Source organism: Pantherophis guttatus, chromosome 2 (genome assembly GCF_059756535.1).
Source record: "Pantherophis guttatus breed Tessera chromosome 2, ASM5975653v1, whole genome shotgun sequence".
Classification (NCBI taxonomy): Eukaryota; Metazoa; Chordata; class Lepidosauria; order Squamata; family Colubridae; genus Pantherophis; species Pantherophis guttatus.
The window spans coordinates 177,773,344-177,789,509 of NC_142064.1; positions in this window are offsets into that span (position 1 = coordinate 177,773,344).

The window sequence follows — 16,166 nt, forward strand, 5'->3', positions numbered from 1 at the left end:
GACCCACCATTTAAATGACATGTTGTAGCTCCAAAAAAGGCAGAGAAGTCCTGGACTGCATCAACAAATGGATAACATCAAGATCACGAGAAGTGATAATACTGCTTTACACTACAGTGAGGTCACATTTGGAATACTTCATACAGTTCTGATCATCACAATACCCCCCCCCAAAAAAAAAGATATGGAAACCCGAGAAAGTGTGCAAAGAGAAACAAAGAGAAAGGGTCTAGAGGCTAAATCATATGATGAATGGCTGAGGGAGCTAGGTATGCCTAGTCTATTTAAGAAATGGATTAGAGGGGGCATGATAAATACCTTCCAGTACTTGAGGGGCTACCAGAGAGAAGAGGAGATTACTCTCCAAAGCATCAGAGAGCAGGACAAGAAGTAATGGATGGAAGCTTGTTAAAGTAACATCCAGTCTAGAAGTAAGTATAATTTTCTAATAGTGAGAATAATTAATCAATGGAATAGCTTGTCTTCTGGACCTGTGGGTGCTCTATCACAGGAGGTTTGCAAAAATAGACTGGGCAGCCATTTGACCAGGATGGTATTAGATCTCTTGCCTTGAGCAGGGGGTTGGACTGCAAGACCTTTAAGGTCCCTTCCAGCCTTATGATTCTATGTTCCAACCTGGACTACCTCATTTTCTCCTTATGCAAACCATATATCTGACCCATTATACCCTTCTCATTCAATAGATAAAAAGGAGGAATCTGAAGAAATCATATTTCATCTCTTCCTACTATACAGCAGACCAAAATGTTTAATTCATTGGAAAAGCCAGTCTGTGAGTTCCTAGGGACCAGATGATAATTTCCATGCTTCATGCCATTTCTGACAGTTCCATTGGCACTACCTCCACAGATCTAAATATCCAAACCGACTCTCCATTCTAGGTTTGGTATCAGTGGACTAACTCTGAGGTGCAAAGAAGTTGAGAGAGGGGGAAGAACAAATATTCAAATTCTGAATGAAAGAAAGCATCCACTTTTGAGAGTTGGGGAGAGTTTTGAACTGAAAGAAATTGCTGTTGAATATGTTGTGGACATAGAATTTCTTTCTTCCTCCCTACGATGGGCCAAGAGGAGATGAGAACAGAATTTTCTTCTGCTGCAATCCACGTAGAAATGGAAATTCTTTCTAAACATATAATCCCCTTCCCTTTCTTCTTTGGTTGAGTGGAAGAAAGAGAAACTTCAGTAACTTTGCAAACTTTCTGAATGTAACAGAAGGACTGTAAATTTTTCTACCACCTGTGCGCTGGACAGAAAGAAGGGATGAAGAGATAAGCACACAAGGAGGTGCTTGTTAACCCCAGCTAATGATTAGATAGTTATGGCTGCAGGAAAATAATTCTTGATGCTTCAAGTTCATGAGAGTTAAGGACACAAGGAATAGAAAGACATGATATGAAAGTTAGAACTAACAAGGCAGAAATCAAAGAATTTGGGATCAGACAGTACCATTATGTAGAGTTAGTCAACCTTTGTGAAATATCAGATAGACACTGGACATCTGTGGAATTCAAGTGTATGGTTTCTCCTGCAATCCAGGTCAAAATGGCCATGGACAATAATGTTCCATAAGTGGAAGGAAGGGGATGTCTGTATAGTATATTCAAGTGAACAACAGGATCTATGCAGATCCCAGCATTATCTTGTGAATGATGATAAGCATCCTAGATTGTGTCCATGACAAAAATTACACCAAAAAAGGCAGAAAAAGAATACTGGGAAAGGTACATGAAGATAAGTAATTTAAATTGTATATTCAGTGAGTTGAGGATGGAACAAAGACTCCATCATGAGGGCAGAATTTCTAGTCATCTTTGTGTTGTGTTGTGTTTGGTGATACATGAAGATGACCCATCTTACAATCCATCTTACAAATAGAAACAGTTTGCAACAAATGTACACGCTCACTGAAAATAGAAAATTATTATAGAAAATGAACACTAATTATTTAATATGTTTATTTTGAAAAAGTCAAACTCCTGAGTCATTGTCATTTTAATTGTAATGAACTTAATTTAGACTAAAATATGACAATGGCGGAAAAAAACCCTAGATGTGAAAATGGAGGAACATCAGGTGTAGGAACTCTCTTTTAGGGAAAAAAAATATATTGATTTTAGTTAGACTACAGGCCAGAAAACAACAATAACAGAAAAATAAATTGCATTTTATAATAATTAAAAATATGAGGAAGTTTTTGAAGTTGTTATTATTACTACTCTGCTACTCTGAAAAGAAGCCATTCTTGAATTCTAGTGATAAATTTAACTGGGCTATGGTTTAATTAGGTTCATTCAGTGCAGAGATGGTTTAGGTTTCTAATCTTGAAGGAGCAGTACATTTTTCAGAAAATATAATCATAATTAGGTTAGGCACATTCTGTTTCTGGTTCTATTCATGTTTCACAGAACTCTTGGAAAGCAAAACAAAACCTATCATAGTAGCAAGATAGTAATTAAATTTCATATTTTGCCAAGTAGAAGATTAGCTCAATTTTGCTTTTAGAAAGTGGTGAAAAAGTTGTAAATTTTAGTTCCCTGAGCAGTCTGTTAAAAGTAGAATCATCTGTTTCCTCCCCATTATCACAGTATGTTGCAAGTATAGTTTTCATGGTTTTTTTAAAAAAAATAAAAACACCTTTATTTTATAAGGGAAACACAAGAACAGCTTAGTAAAAATTAGAGCTAGGAAGGTTGGGTCCAAATTGGGTCATGAAAAAACAGACTTTAATTTAAAAAAATGTAAAAATAGGGTAATGATACAGAAATTTAAATAAGGTGGATTTTAATCAACTAGCAGATATCTTAGTGGTTTACAATAGATCAGAAATTATTTCAGTGGAAATAATTTCTAATAATATAAATTAAATGATTAATTAAATAAATAAAGTACACACATTCTCCTGTAAGCAGAACATCAACACATTTAATTTTGCTCTTAGATTATATCACTAAATCTGAAATTTTAAGCAGCAACTTTTCATGTCAAGTCTTGCCTGGCCTTTTTTTTACCTGGAGAGAATTGAGACTGGGCCTAGAATCTCTATTGCTGAGCTGTGGCTACTCCCCATGCAATTAAAATCTTAAGGTTGTCTCTAATAATAAATGCAAAAGTTAGCTAATAAAGCAGAATAGATTGAAGATGTTCTCTTCCTAAAACAATTTTGAAATGAAACTCAAAGACCACCTGTTGATCCCTGTGATATTTTAAATGAACAGAATGTTGGATTTTTTTTGGTCACTGTGGCTAGGACGAGTTGTCTTACAGAAGAATACTTGTTTATTTACAAAATGACTAGCACTGATGATGTTACCTATTTGGATGGTGAAACATCTACAAGAGAACAACCCAGCTCAGAGAGCCCCATTGATTCCACAATTCAACCTTGACCTACAAATATTCTCTTCTCTTGGTATTTAGAATATTTAGATGCCTGTCTATCCTAAGCAAAAAACTTTGGGTAGCTAATAATACAAACCAATAGGAAACAACAAAAGTACAATTAAAAAAACAAACATAAATGCAAAAGGTGAAAGACATATAAGTTTGCACCCCAAACATGAATATGCTCTAATATATAAAGCAAACGTGTAATTAGTTGGCTGGCCTTTTTGAAATAAGCATCCAATTCATGTCCCATTGATCTAAAGCATGGAAGTAAATGTACTTTCTTTCACTATAAGCAAGAATCAAAGTTCACTTTTATCAGTATAAACATTATATAACTAACTCAGGGGCGGGTTTCAAAACCCATCGCTACCGGTTCACTTGTGGGTGTGTGCATGTTTGTATGCACATGCAATGCTTCTGCGCATGCACAGAAGCATCTGGCCGGGTGGGCGGAGCCTTCCGCCGCCACTACTGGTTTGTCCGATCCGAGGTGAACCGGTAGCAATCCACCACTGAACTAATTCAGAATTAATTCTACAATATGTCCATAATTATACTAAATAGTTATACCAAGAGCCTTGGTAGTACTAGGGTTTAAGGCACCCTGTTATTAAGCTGCTTAAGACCAGCTGCCTGCAATTACTGCAGGGTTCGAATCTCGCCAAGGCTCAAGGTTGACTCAGCCTTCCATCCTTTCTAAGGTAGGTGAAATGAGGACCCAGTTTGTGGGGGCAATAAGCTGACTTTGTATAAATATACAAAAGGATGAAGGCTATTGCTGAGCACATTGTAAGCCGCCCTGAGTCTTCGGAGAAGGGCGGCATATAAATCAAATTAAAAAAAAAAAAAAAAAATGATTCCATCAATTTCTCAGTAACATTTGAAAAGATCTGAAATCAGTCAAATGGAAGAAATAGTTTACAAGCATCAAAGTTATGGCCAACTTAAAATTCCCTGTGATTTGTAAACAATTACTTTTTATTTTACTATTCTCCAGAAGCTTATTTTTTTATATTCCTGAATTTATAACTCTGTTTGGAACAAGATAATAGAGTATAATTAGAAACTTGTCATATATTTTTAGAACTTGTAGATGAGTGCTTCTAATGAGATTAGACAGGAACAATGGAAATCCATGCCAAACAAACTGTCCAAGAGAAGGTTGTGTATTATGGTATTTAATATAGCTATAGAAAGGTATTTTTATATGTCCTTCATCTGTTCATGCCTGTAGACTATAAAAGATAGACCATGCATGATAAAAGGAAGATTTGAAATAGTTTAAGAATTGAGATTTGGATATAAAGGACAACACACACATACACACACGTGCAATTATGTCAATTGCATTGATATTGTTCAGAAACATAATTTCTTCATACTCTGTACCAGGTCAGCTTCACTCTGCAGGTATAGGAAAATATAGGAAGGCCTTCTGGTGGAGTCTAAAACTTTGGCTCTGCCAGTGGTCCTAAGCCCCCAGGAGAGGCATTCTAGGCTTGGGGTGACTGACAGGGTGGAGAGAAGATTCCCACTACTGTGATCTGTCCCCGTCCACACACACACACACAAACACAGCCAGCCGAGGGTTAAGGAAACACATTGGCACACACCCAGGTCTTTATCTCCAACTTGGCAGCGATTTACACACCGTCTGCCAAGTGCATTTATTTCCACAAAACAGAAAGATAAGATACTTAGCATACAAAAGTCCAATCAGAATAATATTCCTCTCAGCAGTTTCTGGACGAGGCTTTAGTGACTACCCAAGGTTTACTTTTGTTCGTCACAAGGATCACTGGCCACCACCCTCTATTATATAGTATCTGGGGTGTGGTCCAGTGACTCAGTTCTAATCCCTAGCATGCCTCCTGAGCTGCTGCAATCGTTTATCATGCCTTCGGAGGCATGCGTCCAGGAATGATGTCTCTCCCTCGCTCTCATCCGAGCCACCTGTCTCCCTGCTAATCTCCTCTCCCTCGGCCGGCACCTGAGACAGTGCCAGAGGGGAGGGGCCTGGAGAGGGAGGCCTGGCTGACTCCTCTTCCTCATGCTTGGAGCTTTCTTCCTCCGATGGGACAGGCTCAGAGGGCGGGGCCACAACATACTGTATCAACCATCCTCTTCGTTCTTCTTCTTCTTCTTTTTTATTTAATATTTCTAACTTTAAATATTTTGTATTATCTATTTTTTTTTTCATTTTTATCATTCAATAAGCCACCCAGGACTGCTGTAACAGTGAGATGGACTGCACATAAATTTAATAAACAAACAAACAATACATTCCATAAAGGAAGCCTTATACATTCCAGGACAGTTCTCTGAGGATGGGCTCCAGTACAAGTTCAAAAGCTCAGAAAACTAAACCTCCGGTCCCGGTGACCAACCCAAATTGAATCCTGCAACATTATTCTGGGACACATATATTTGCCTTTGCTTGTGAAAAATTGGTTTAATAAATAAAATAAATCTAATTATATTCCGTGTGCTAATCCAATGGACATTACTAGGAAAATAATTCTGCAGTCTGTGATGGAGAAAATGAAGAGAAAATCCTACCACAGCGGAAATTTATTCACATAAATTTGAATGTAAAGCATATGGTTTATTTATTTATTCATTTGGCAGACTTCTGTTTTTAGAAATTAGCTTCATTATTCCAAATGATCACAGTGGCAATGGGTTTAAATGACAAGATCCTACCCATATGGCAAGCTAAAACAAATTACATTCTGATGGGCATCATGTAGAATTTCAAAATGGAGAAAAATATGTCACTTATTCTGTACTAAAACTAAAGGTAACAATTTCCTTAAGTTTGATTCCTGATCACTATATGGACACAATTACATATGTGTTTTTTTTTTAGTGGGAGACGGGTAACAAATGGCTAGGTAATGTCTTCTAGGAGGCTCTGTTGACTTCCAAGTGTAGTCTAGAGCTCTGAAAGATTTTGGTGGAATTTTCCATTGAAATACTAACCATATCTGACTCAGCTTTTAACTTGGCTCTTTTTTTCCACGATCTTCCAGTAAGAAGCATTTGGTTTAATATTACGATCTACTTGATTATAAAATTAATTCTAAATAATATTTGGGCTCAAAAAAGACCACCAAACGGACCTGCAATTGAATCTCGCAAGTATTTTTTTATTAGTTTTAAACTGTTTTGAAAATTAATTCTGCAGTACTCCTTGGATAAATTGCTTTTAGTGTGAGTGAAAATAACATAAATACACGTTGTAATGTTGAAGTCTAGAGTCCAAATCTTCTTTAGGTGGTTATTTTCGCCTTAAGCTAAATGTGTATGGAACTTTCACAGTAGTATTCTCTGGTGACACTTTAATAGCAGAGCGGATGAAAAGTTATTAGCAGATGACTCCTATTGAATCTTGCCTCTTGAACTGAAACTCAGTAATGTATATAACTCTTTCTGGAACAGATGGATTACTCCAACTGAGATTCTTGAATTAAAAAGGAAACAAATAAACTACAAACCAGCAGATGCACATTATGCATTTGCCTTATCCATTCTTTTAAACACACCTTTTAAATACATTTTATTTTTTCCCCTGCAGGTGAAATAATTAATCTATGGTTAGTTAGTTTTATTTCCTCCACCGCTGAATGTGAAGCTGGGAAAGAAATATTTCTTTCTGGAGGGAATAGGAAAGTATAATATGTTGGGACACATTGTTTATATGTATTTAAAGGTTATCACATCCTATTCACTATATTGATAGCCCCAACTGACATTTTGCTGCTCTTCTCAAATGATGCATGTCTTGTTCATTGTGCTATGCAGAGTCAGCTGTCAGGCAGTGCATCAAGGGACTAAAACCCATTTTCTTTTGCTATTTGTTTGCACTTCCAGTACAGAGACACAGAGAGAAGCTTTTGAATTCTTGAATTTCTTTGCAGGAGAGAAACTAATAGTCTAAATTGCAAACTGCTTATTAGATTAACAAATCTAGAAGCAGCTATAATGTGTTCATTAAAGACAAATAGGAAAATTACTTGTAGAGTTCTTATGAAGTAATTTCATTTATGGCGAATGAGATTACCCCACCCCCTTTTATAAAAAATTGGTATGCCATTGAAAGGAGGTACCTATTAGTCATAGTAATTATACATAATCTTCGTTATGACTTGATTTTCTATTGATTAGTGCAGAATTGATCTCAGATTTGGGAAAAAAAATCAGATTTGGACAGGGGTGAAATCTAAAAATTTTCGCTACTGGTTCTGTGGGCATGGCTTAATTAGTGGGTGGGCTTGTTGGTCAGGTGACTGGGTGGGCATGGCTTGTTGGTCAGGTGAGCGTGGCCAAGTCAACATCACTTTGTTGCCCTTTTTTAACCTAAAAAACACAACACAACACAACTGGCTCACCCACAAGGTAAAAGCAGCTGTGCTAGACCCAAAATGGCCCCTGCAACAAGCAGGAACCTCACACAGCCACAAAAAGTCCAGAAAACCAACTTTCACACTTTACACACACACAATTCCACATACAGCTTTGTGAGATTTTGTGTGTTTCTGTAGTTAAAGTGAAACACTACAGAAACACACAAAATCTCAGAAAGCTGCACAAATATTATTTTATTTTATTTTATTTTTATTTTTATATAAAAGCAGCTAAATTTAAAACTTCCTAAACTTTAAATGGCTAGGTCTAAAACAAGAACAACTAAAAAAAAACCCAATTAACTTTTTTTTTTAAAGCTCCCAAAGGGGGGAAAAACTTACAGGCAGGCAGGCAGGCAGATAGAGCTGCTCACCGATGAGCTTGATTACAGGCAGGGAGATTCAGTTGCTTGCTGATGCAATGGTTTGCAGGGATTACAGCAAGTGAAGCAAGGCAGGCTTTGCGACCAGCAGCTAAAGTAAGCAAGCTGGAGGCTGGGGGGGAAAGGATTTTTGCTACCGGTTCTCCGAACTGCCCACCACCATCGCTACTTACTCGCTCGAGCCAGTCCGAACCGGGAGCATTTCACTCCTGGATTTGGATATTCTTACAAATATGGAACCCCTTAGTTCATGAGTTCAAATTGTGTTTCTAATTTTGTGATAGATATTAATGTTCTGTCTGCATGAATAATAGGCAATGTGAAGGTATCCCTTGGCTGAGACATATTCATTGTCTAGAAGATCATTGCAAAGATCTACGCAGCAAAGAAATAGAAACCTTGTCATTCAGAGTGTGGGGGCAAACCTGGGGGAGTTGGGAGTGGAGGAAGAAAAAGAAGAAAAACTGGAAATAAGTGAGCATTTAGAATAACTTAAAAACAAGAGAATAAGTTTATCTGCATTGAAACTTGTTCTCGCCCCTCCCCCCAAAAAACAGCACACGTATTAAAAGATACTAATACTGTAATGTTAAATATAAGTTCACTGCAAGAAACAAACCAACTAATGTTCAGCATTATTGCAACTATAACTAAATACTGGAATGTAAATTAACAAACAGTGCATCAGCAAAATGGAAGATCAGCCTGAAAAATAAGATCAATAAGATATTAGCAAGCTGGTACAGATGAAAGGAAAGAAACTGAAGAACTGGAAGACCAAAGAATATCTGATCAAGAAATATCAACTAGAAACAATGAAAATGAAGCACTGGAAGGAACAACATTTGACAAAGAAGAAACCGTACAGTTCTGGACAAACCCAAAGAAATATAAACAAAATGCAGCCTGGCAAAAGGAGGTACATCAGAATAAAAAAGAAATAAAAATTAAAAAAATATACTAACAGCAGAAATGGAGAAAAGAATTGGTCAGCACCAAGTAAGGATGAACTTCACTATTTTCGGTTAAAACATCTGACTGGTCTGCAGCCATTCATTGCCAACAGTTTAACATCATACTGCAAGGAGGAAAATTTGAAGATTGCTTAACATTTGGGAAAATATACTTGATAATGACAGACCCAACAAAAAAGGGCAGAATCAGGTACCCACAGGCCAATTACCTGCTTATCAACAACTTTCAAATTGCTAACTGCTGACGCAGCCCAACAGCATCTGGTTGAAAATAATATTTTACTATCTAAGCAGAAAGGAAAAAGCCGAAACAGCAGAGACACTAAAGATCAACTCCTAACTGACAAGATGATTCTGGAAACCTGTAAGAGAAGGAAGGCCAACCTGAATGTAGATTGGACTGGTTACAAAAAGGCATTCAACTCTACACCACTTTGACTGGATAATCAAGTGACTAGAATTAATAGGAGTACAAATATCAGAAGTTTTATGCAAAGATTGATGGCACAATGGAAACATACTTTCCCTCTTGTTTTACTTAAAGTAAAACTCTGCCTCCTTTTCTGAGTGGCAGATGTAACCTATCAATATCACCACAGGCATGTAATGCATAGTAAAAAGTCATTAACTTTATTCGGTTTTCTTTTTTTCTTTTTGGTCCAAACTTTAGCTTCTTCCAGTAATGTATTGTATCACAGATATGGTTCATGTATTGATGGTTTTGACAGTATTTTCACCAATTTTGCCCTTAGCACTTTTCTGAATCTTTTACTAATCACATTTTTAACCTCTCCATGCTTGTTGTTAACCAAATCTAAAAAGCACAGAGATTTGTAGGCTTCATTCTGATGGTTTGATCATTGGACATTTCAGTTGAATTATTTTTCATTAGTTTACCCAGATTTATTGCCATTGTAGCGCATTTCTCTGGGCCCAATTTCATTGCTGTATCTGTGTTAAAAAGTCTTATTTGTTAATGAATAGATTTCAATTTCTGATTTTCGAGAAAGCTTCAGTTTACATATAAAGCAAATGTGAGATTTTACTAGCTTTTTTTTTTTTTTTGGCTGTTTGGTGATTAAGATTTCTTTTCTTCTAAATCACTGAAAGTAACATCATAGAGATGACAAATAATAAGAACAATAAGGAGTCACTTGAAAGATGCTTCTTGGAATGTTGACAAGCCCCTATTTTCAATTTCTGACACCTATTCTGTCCTCCACTACTTCCATTTCCCCATGACAAGGAGATATCCATGAAGTGGTTGTTAATTTGACCTGTGTGCCACCGAACTCTCGAAGATTCACAACAATCAGCAAAGAATTTGTAATACAGTAAATGAAACATGTAAGGCAAGAATAAAAAAATGGCAAGCAAAGGTTTCACTGTCCCTTGCTGAAGGCTTATGTGAATTATAGTTTTGATATGTTTTTCTCTGCTAAGTTTTATACTGGAGACATGAAAATAAATACACTAGAAATAAAAATAACTTCACTCTCATGCCAGCTCTAGGACTCTATTCTGCTTTGAAGATAGAAATATTGTTTTGATAATTATAAGCAGGTCACTGGAGAGAAGTTTATAGAAGACCATCCAATACATGAATGCAAATATTTTGGATACAAATTCTTTCTCCAACTGAACTGTACTGAATTCTTGTACATTTTACATGCATTTCAACCAGGGGTGGGTTCTACTTACCTTTACTACTGGTTTGCAGCGGGGCCGCAAACACTCGCTCCCTTTGCTCACACGCGCAATCTTCTGCGCAAGTGCAGAAGCTTCTACACATGTGCAGAACAGTTTTGAAGACATCGGGGTCAGTGGGCGGAGCCTCCCACCGGTTTTACTACCAGTTCTATAGAACAAGTGCGAATCGGGGGCAACCCACCACTGATTTCAACCCATGTATTCTAAAAATGCTATTGCTGTCTTCATCCTGCATTAAAAAAAACCTATGAAATATTTCAAATGAAATAGTTTCTGAAAAAGGAGATTACTATCTAATAGTATAATAGGATAACTAATGAAAGGGTTTTTTTTTGGGGGGGGGAAAGGTAACTTTATAGGACAGTTAGGGAAAAAGCAGAAAGCCATAAAAGCAGTGTCTCAGTTTAAGGGATAAATAACATGAAGTGATAATAAATAATGTACAAAGCCTTTTTTGTGATAATAAATGTTAATTTTCAGATGTTATACAATTCCTGCATTCCTTTTGTTACTTTATGTGAATAGTTGCACAACAAGAAAGAGACTTTATTATTAAAAAATCACAAAGATTTGCATTAAAGTTGTAGATGTCATCAGGAATTGAATCCAGATTTAATGACACTTTCTTCAACCATGCTTTATGTGTGCCTTCTAGCCTGGGCAGAGCACTCCAAGCAAGTAAGAGAGTTTTGTATTTGTGACTTTACTTACAATGAATCTTTTCCTGTGGATGACTAGCTCTGAATTCAAGTCATTGTTTTGAGCTTCAAAATCTGACTGTCTGCCAATGAAAAATAAAAATAGCAAATCCCTACATCTTTCTAAAATTAATAGAAAATGTTGCCTAAAAGCTGGTCCTTTCCCTTCTATACATTTCCATTCAAAATGCTATTAAATTTCGAGTGTCGCCTCAATGAAGAATGTGAATCTTTTTTTCCTCAGAATATTTCAAGCAGATGTAAAAGTGCTAAATATTATTATTACTGTCAATTTTCAGAGCACAAAAGACTGCCATCAATGATTTAGTTTAGGCTTTGAAACACCTCTTACGTTTTTCACGACCCAGTGATGTTGTTAGGCTGCTTCAATTACATTGCCTAATATATGTACGCACACATGCAAGCTAATAATAATAATTATTGCCTCAGAAAGGCATAACCTCTTATGCACTACTTATTTCTCAAGATATGCCGCCAACATTCATTTCTTGCTCTGAAATGTGGAAGGGAGAAATAATTGATGATCCTGGTTGGATGGCAGTTTGAATTATCTAGTGGAAGAATTGCATTTTTAAAGCTCAATGTCCACATAGCTTTGTTCCAACTTGACCTGCATAAAAGTGTGTGAATCGTTAATACTCCTGTCCAAACTCAAGTGCCAACATAATATCAAGGCAGTAACAAAAGAAGAACCTAACCATAACTTTTCAGCCTTAGACTGACCTTGTAAACAAGTAACCATGGAGATAGCACCAAATGAGCCAAAGACACAATACAAAAAAATCAGCAAAGTTTGGACTTGTAACGGGAAAAAAAAATACTTGTTCGAAAGAGAGATTGCATTTCAAATACAGCACTTAAACTAGGTTGAGAGTAAGAGCTTTGAAATTGCTTTAAAAGCTTTTTTTTTTTTTGTAAAATAAAGGATAGTTTGTAAAAAATAAAGCTGCTCAATTTTCCAAACAAACATCTAATAAGGCAGTTCATACAAAGTTATTTTCCGTTTTATGTTTTTAAGATCTGAAAAGGGATTGTTAAATACTCCCTTCTGAAAACCAAGTATTGCAATATCATGAGGAAATTCCACAGTTTGGTAAATTTGAAGATAACTTAAAATTCCACAGCCAGAAAAGTGAACAGGCAATCTGGGGACTTTGCAGAATTCTGGAAGGCCTGACACACACACACACACACACACACGGGAAGGGGAAGGGGGTGTTCTTTCTTCTCATGGGCCAATACATAAGAATTGTAGAAAAACCTAAAATACTAAAATAATAATAATAATAAAATGAGAGAAAGTAAGGGTGGAATTTAACCTTAAAGATCATTAATCTACCCTTCAGTCCAGTGCAATAATCATACACAGCATCCCTTAGAGATTGTCCTCCAGATTCTGTTTAAACAAATTCCCCAGCAATAGAGAAAGGAAAACGGTCTGTTCCTTTTCCGAACAGCAGTTACCAATAGGATATTTGTCCTGACATCTAACTGAAATCTGCTTCCTGTTAATTTAAAGTTCATGGCTTTTTTTTTCTTTGTTTGGGAACAGCTCTGAACAATTTGGCCCTGTGTTGTATATGAGAAACCTTCAGATACTTGAAGACTGCTATTACGCATCCTCACTGTTCTCCAAGATAAGCAGACACATCTCTCCAACCATTTTGTTTTCAAGTCACTTGACATCTTACTTTCTCTGTTCTGGACATACTGAGATTTATACATTTCCTTCCTACAATATGACATTAGGGTGCAGGAGGAAGTGTTCACTGTAGCAGCTCCCCTCCTCTGGAATTGAATGGCCTTGAAGCATGGATGGCCCCTATTCTTATATACATACATACATATATATTAAATTTATATTTGCTGATAAAGAAATAAAGGGAGACTAGTATAGATCTATTTCAAGCTATTTAGCTCTCATCTGCTAGCCATACCCTTACTCGGATTCTTATGGCTTTTTGGAAGCAATGAAAATACAGCCATCCCGGAGGAAGTTTTAAGATTAATAAAAATTGTAGAAAATGTAGAAAGCCATTTTCTACAATTGTATGATTTGAGGTTTTTATTTTACTTGCTACTTTAATTCACATTAATCTAACTTTATATCCTATTTTTATTATGTAAATTTGGTAAGCTGCTTAGAATCTAATTGGTTTCAGGTGGTAAAGTAAATATAATACATAAGTAAATATCACAGTAAGGGACTTTAGATGTCTTCAAATTCTCAAATTTATTGGTCTTACTTTAAGAACTTACACTCATTCTTCATAGCCATAACTATCTCTTTACCTATCTTGGGTTTATAATTTAATTCATTACCTTTTTTTGTTTTGCTTGAATGAATGCACTAATCTGATTATTTCAAATACTGGACCTTATTTGGATGGGGCCAAACTACTTATTAAAACTTTGTGATGTAAACAATCTGAAACGGTTTTGAGTCTATGTTGTTTGGCAATTAACTTGAGCTTTGAGCTCTCTCTTTATTTAATCAACCTACCACATCTGACTGGTTCATGATAATATTAATAATGAGAGTGAAGAAGATCTTAAAGTCCAACACAGTAGAGGCAATAACATCAAGACAACTAACACCTGGGCAATTAGGTAACAGCTGGAATAGTGGACTGAACTCAGGCAGAATGAAAAGAAAGACCAGAAAAATAATGAATTGTAGAAGAAAAAAGATGCACTAAAAGATGCACTAAAAGATGCACTGGTACAGCATGAAGGTTTACAGAATATCAGAGACACCAAACTAGCTTCCAAAAAGACCAAATGAAGAATAGAAAAGAGTGATGGCAAAACAAAGTACTATATGGCCAGTAAATATAAAAAAAACTTAGCAGCCAAAGCAGATAACAATAAGACCTGGCAATGGCTAAGAGCAAGAAAGTTGAAGAAAGGGACAGAGAGCTAAATCCAGCTTCACAAGACCAAGCCTTAACCCAAATGCATAGAAAGTCAGAAATGAAAAGACAGCAACAGATAGCAAATGCCAACCTCTTCAAAGAAGCTGAAGAAACAGTGGACCACTCATTTAGCTGCCACAAGAAGAACTCACAAACTACCTACAAACAATGGAATTATCAACTATCAACAATGGTGAATTAGAAAATATGCAAGAAATATCTCTTTGAGGGAGAAAGGCAGTTCAGAAATGTGAAAAAATAAAATAAACACATACCACTTGCAAAACACAATTTTACGTGCAACAACTTACATCATTCAACAATACCTTTAACACCATCAGACATCTGCTATCCCAGATCCTTAGAAAGGATACAACATGTGCATAAAAATGCCAAATCGAGGCTAACTATCTGACTGATTGTGCAACAAATCATATTAATAATATAACCAGTTGAGACTCTGAACAAAACAAAAACAATGGGATTAATCAATATATATAATATTCACACAAAAACACAAAAACATATAAATAGATACACATACATACATAAATATGCCAGTAAACCCTACTGGCTATACAAGAGATATAGAGAAATTTGTTTTGCTCAATTTTAAATTATAATGTAACTCCCCAATTTATAGCTATACCAGAAAGCATATTCACACCGAAATCTACATATTCAAAATCTTACACTTATAATTGCAATTGATAAAAAAGGAGCGTAGATGTGTATATGAAAGCAATGTGTCTATAATATTTCATGGTAAGGGAAATATGCTTGAAATAAATGAATCCACTCTGAAAAACTATATATAAATACATGAATATTAGAATATATTCAAAAATAGTGATCTATTTTATAACTTTAGTAAGTAATAGTACCAGAAATGTGCAGCTGGAAAAAAAAGAGAAACAAAACAAATATTCAAGGTGATATAATTGTTATTTTCTAACCTCACTGAACATGTAAGATTATAAGGATTAATTAAGACTATAAAGATACAAGTTGTGATCCTTTACATGAAAGCATGTGCCATTCTATCAAGCAGTAGCAGAATTATTAAATTAAACATAATTTATAAAATTAACAAAGTTGCATTTCTATGCCCACCTCCTTCAGATTAGAAATTCCTGTTCTGAATGGGTTTTACATTAATGTAGGACTTCAATCATTAAGAGCAAAGGCTGAGAATTCTTGTAACCGCAACTCAAATTTAATTCGATGTTAGCTGGCAGTCTAGCAATGCTTGTTGGAAGTGGATGCAGTCATTTATAGATCTGAAATATACAACAGGTTTGGGGACGGCAATTACACTGCTTCACAAGAGTAAGGTCATTTTTAAAGTGCATAACAAATGGGAGCGCTGCTATAAAAATAACCTTTATTACATAGACTGAAAAAGAGGTCTTTGGACTTTGTAAGGAAGTGAGTAAGTAAAAGTAAATAATTTATTGTGACAAAGTGGAAATTTTGTGAAAGGGGTTGTGTTTTTTGTTTGTTTGTTTTTTTGAGATAGATATAGAAACTTTCTTTGTTACAGGATAATACTTTTTTTCTTCTTCTGTAGATATGAAACATGTTTTCCCAGGCTGTATGGAAATATACTAATTTCTAACTTTCAAAACCAACACACTTATGCTTCAGAG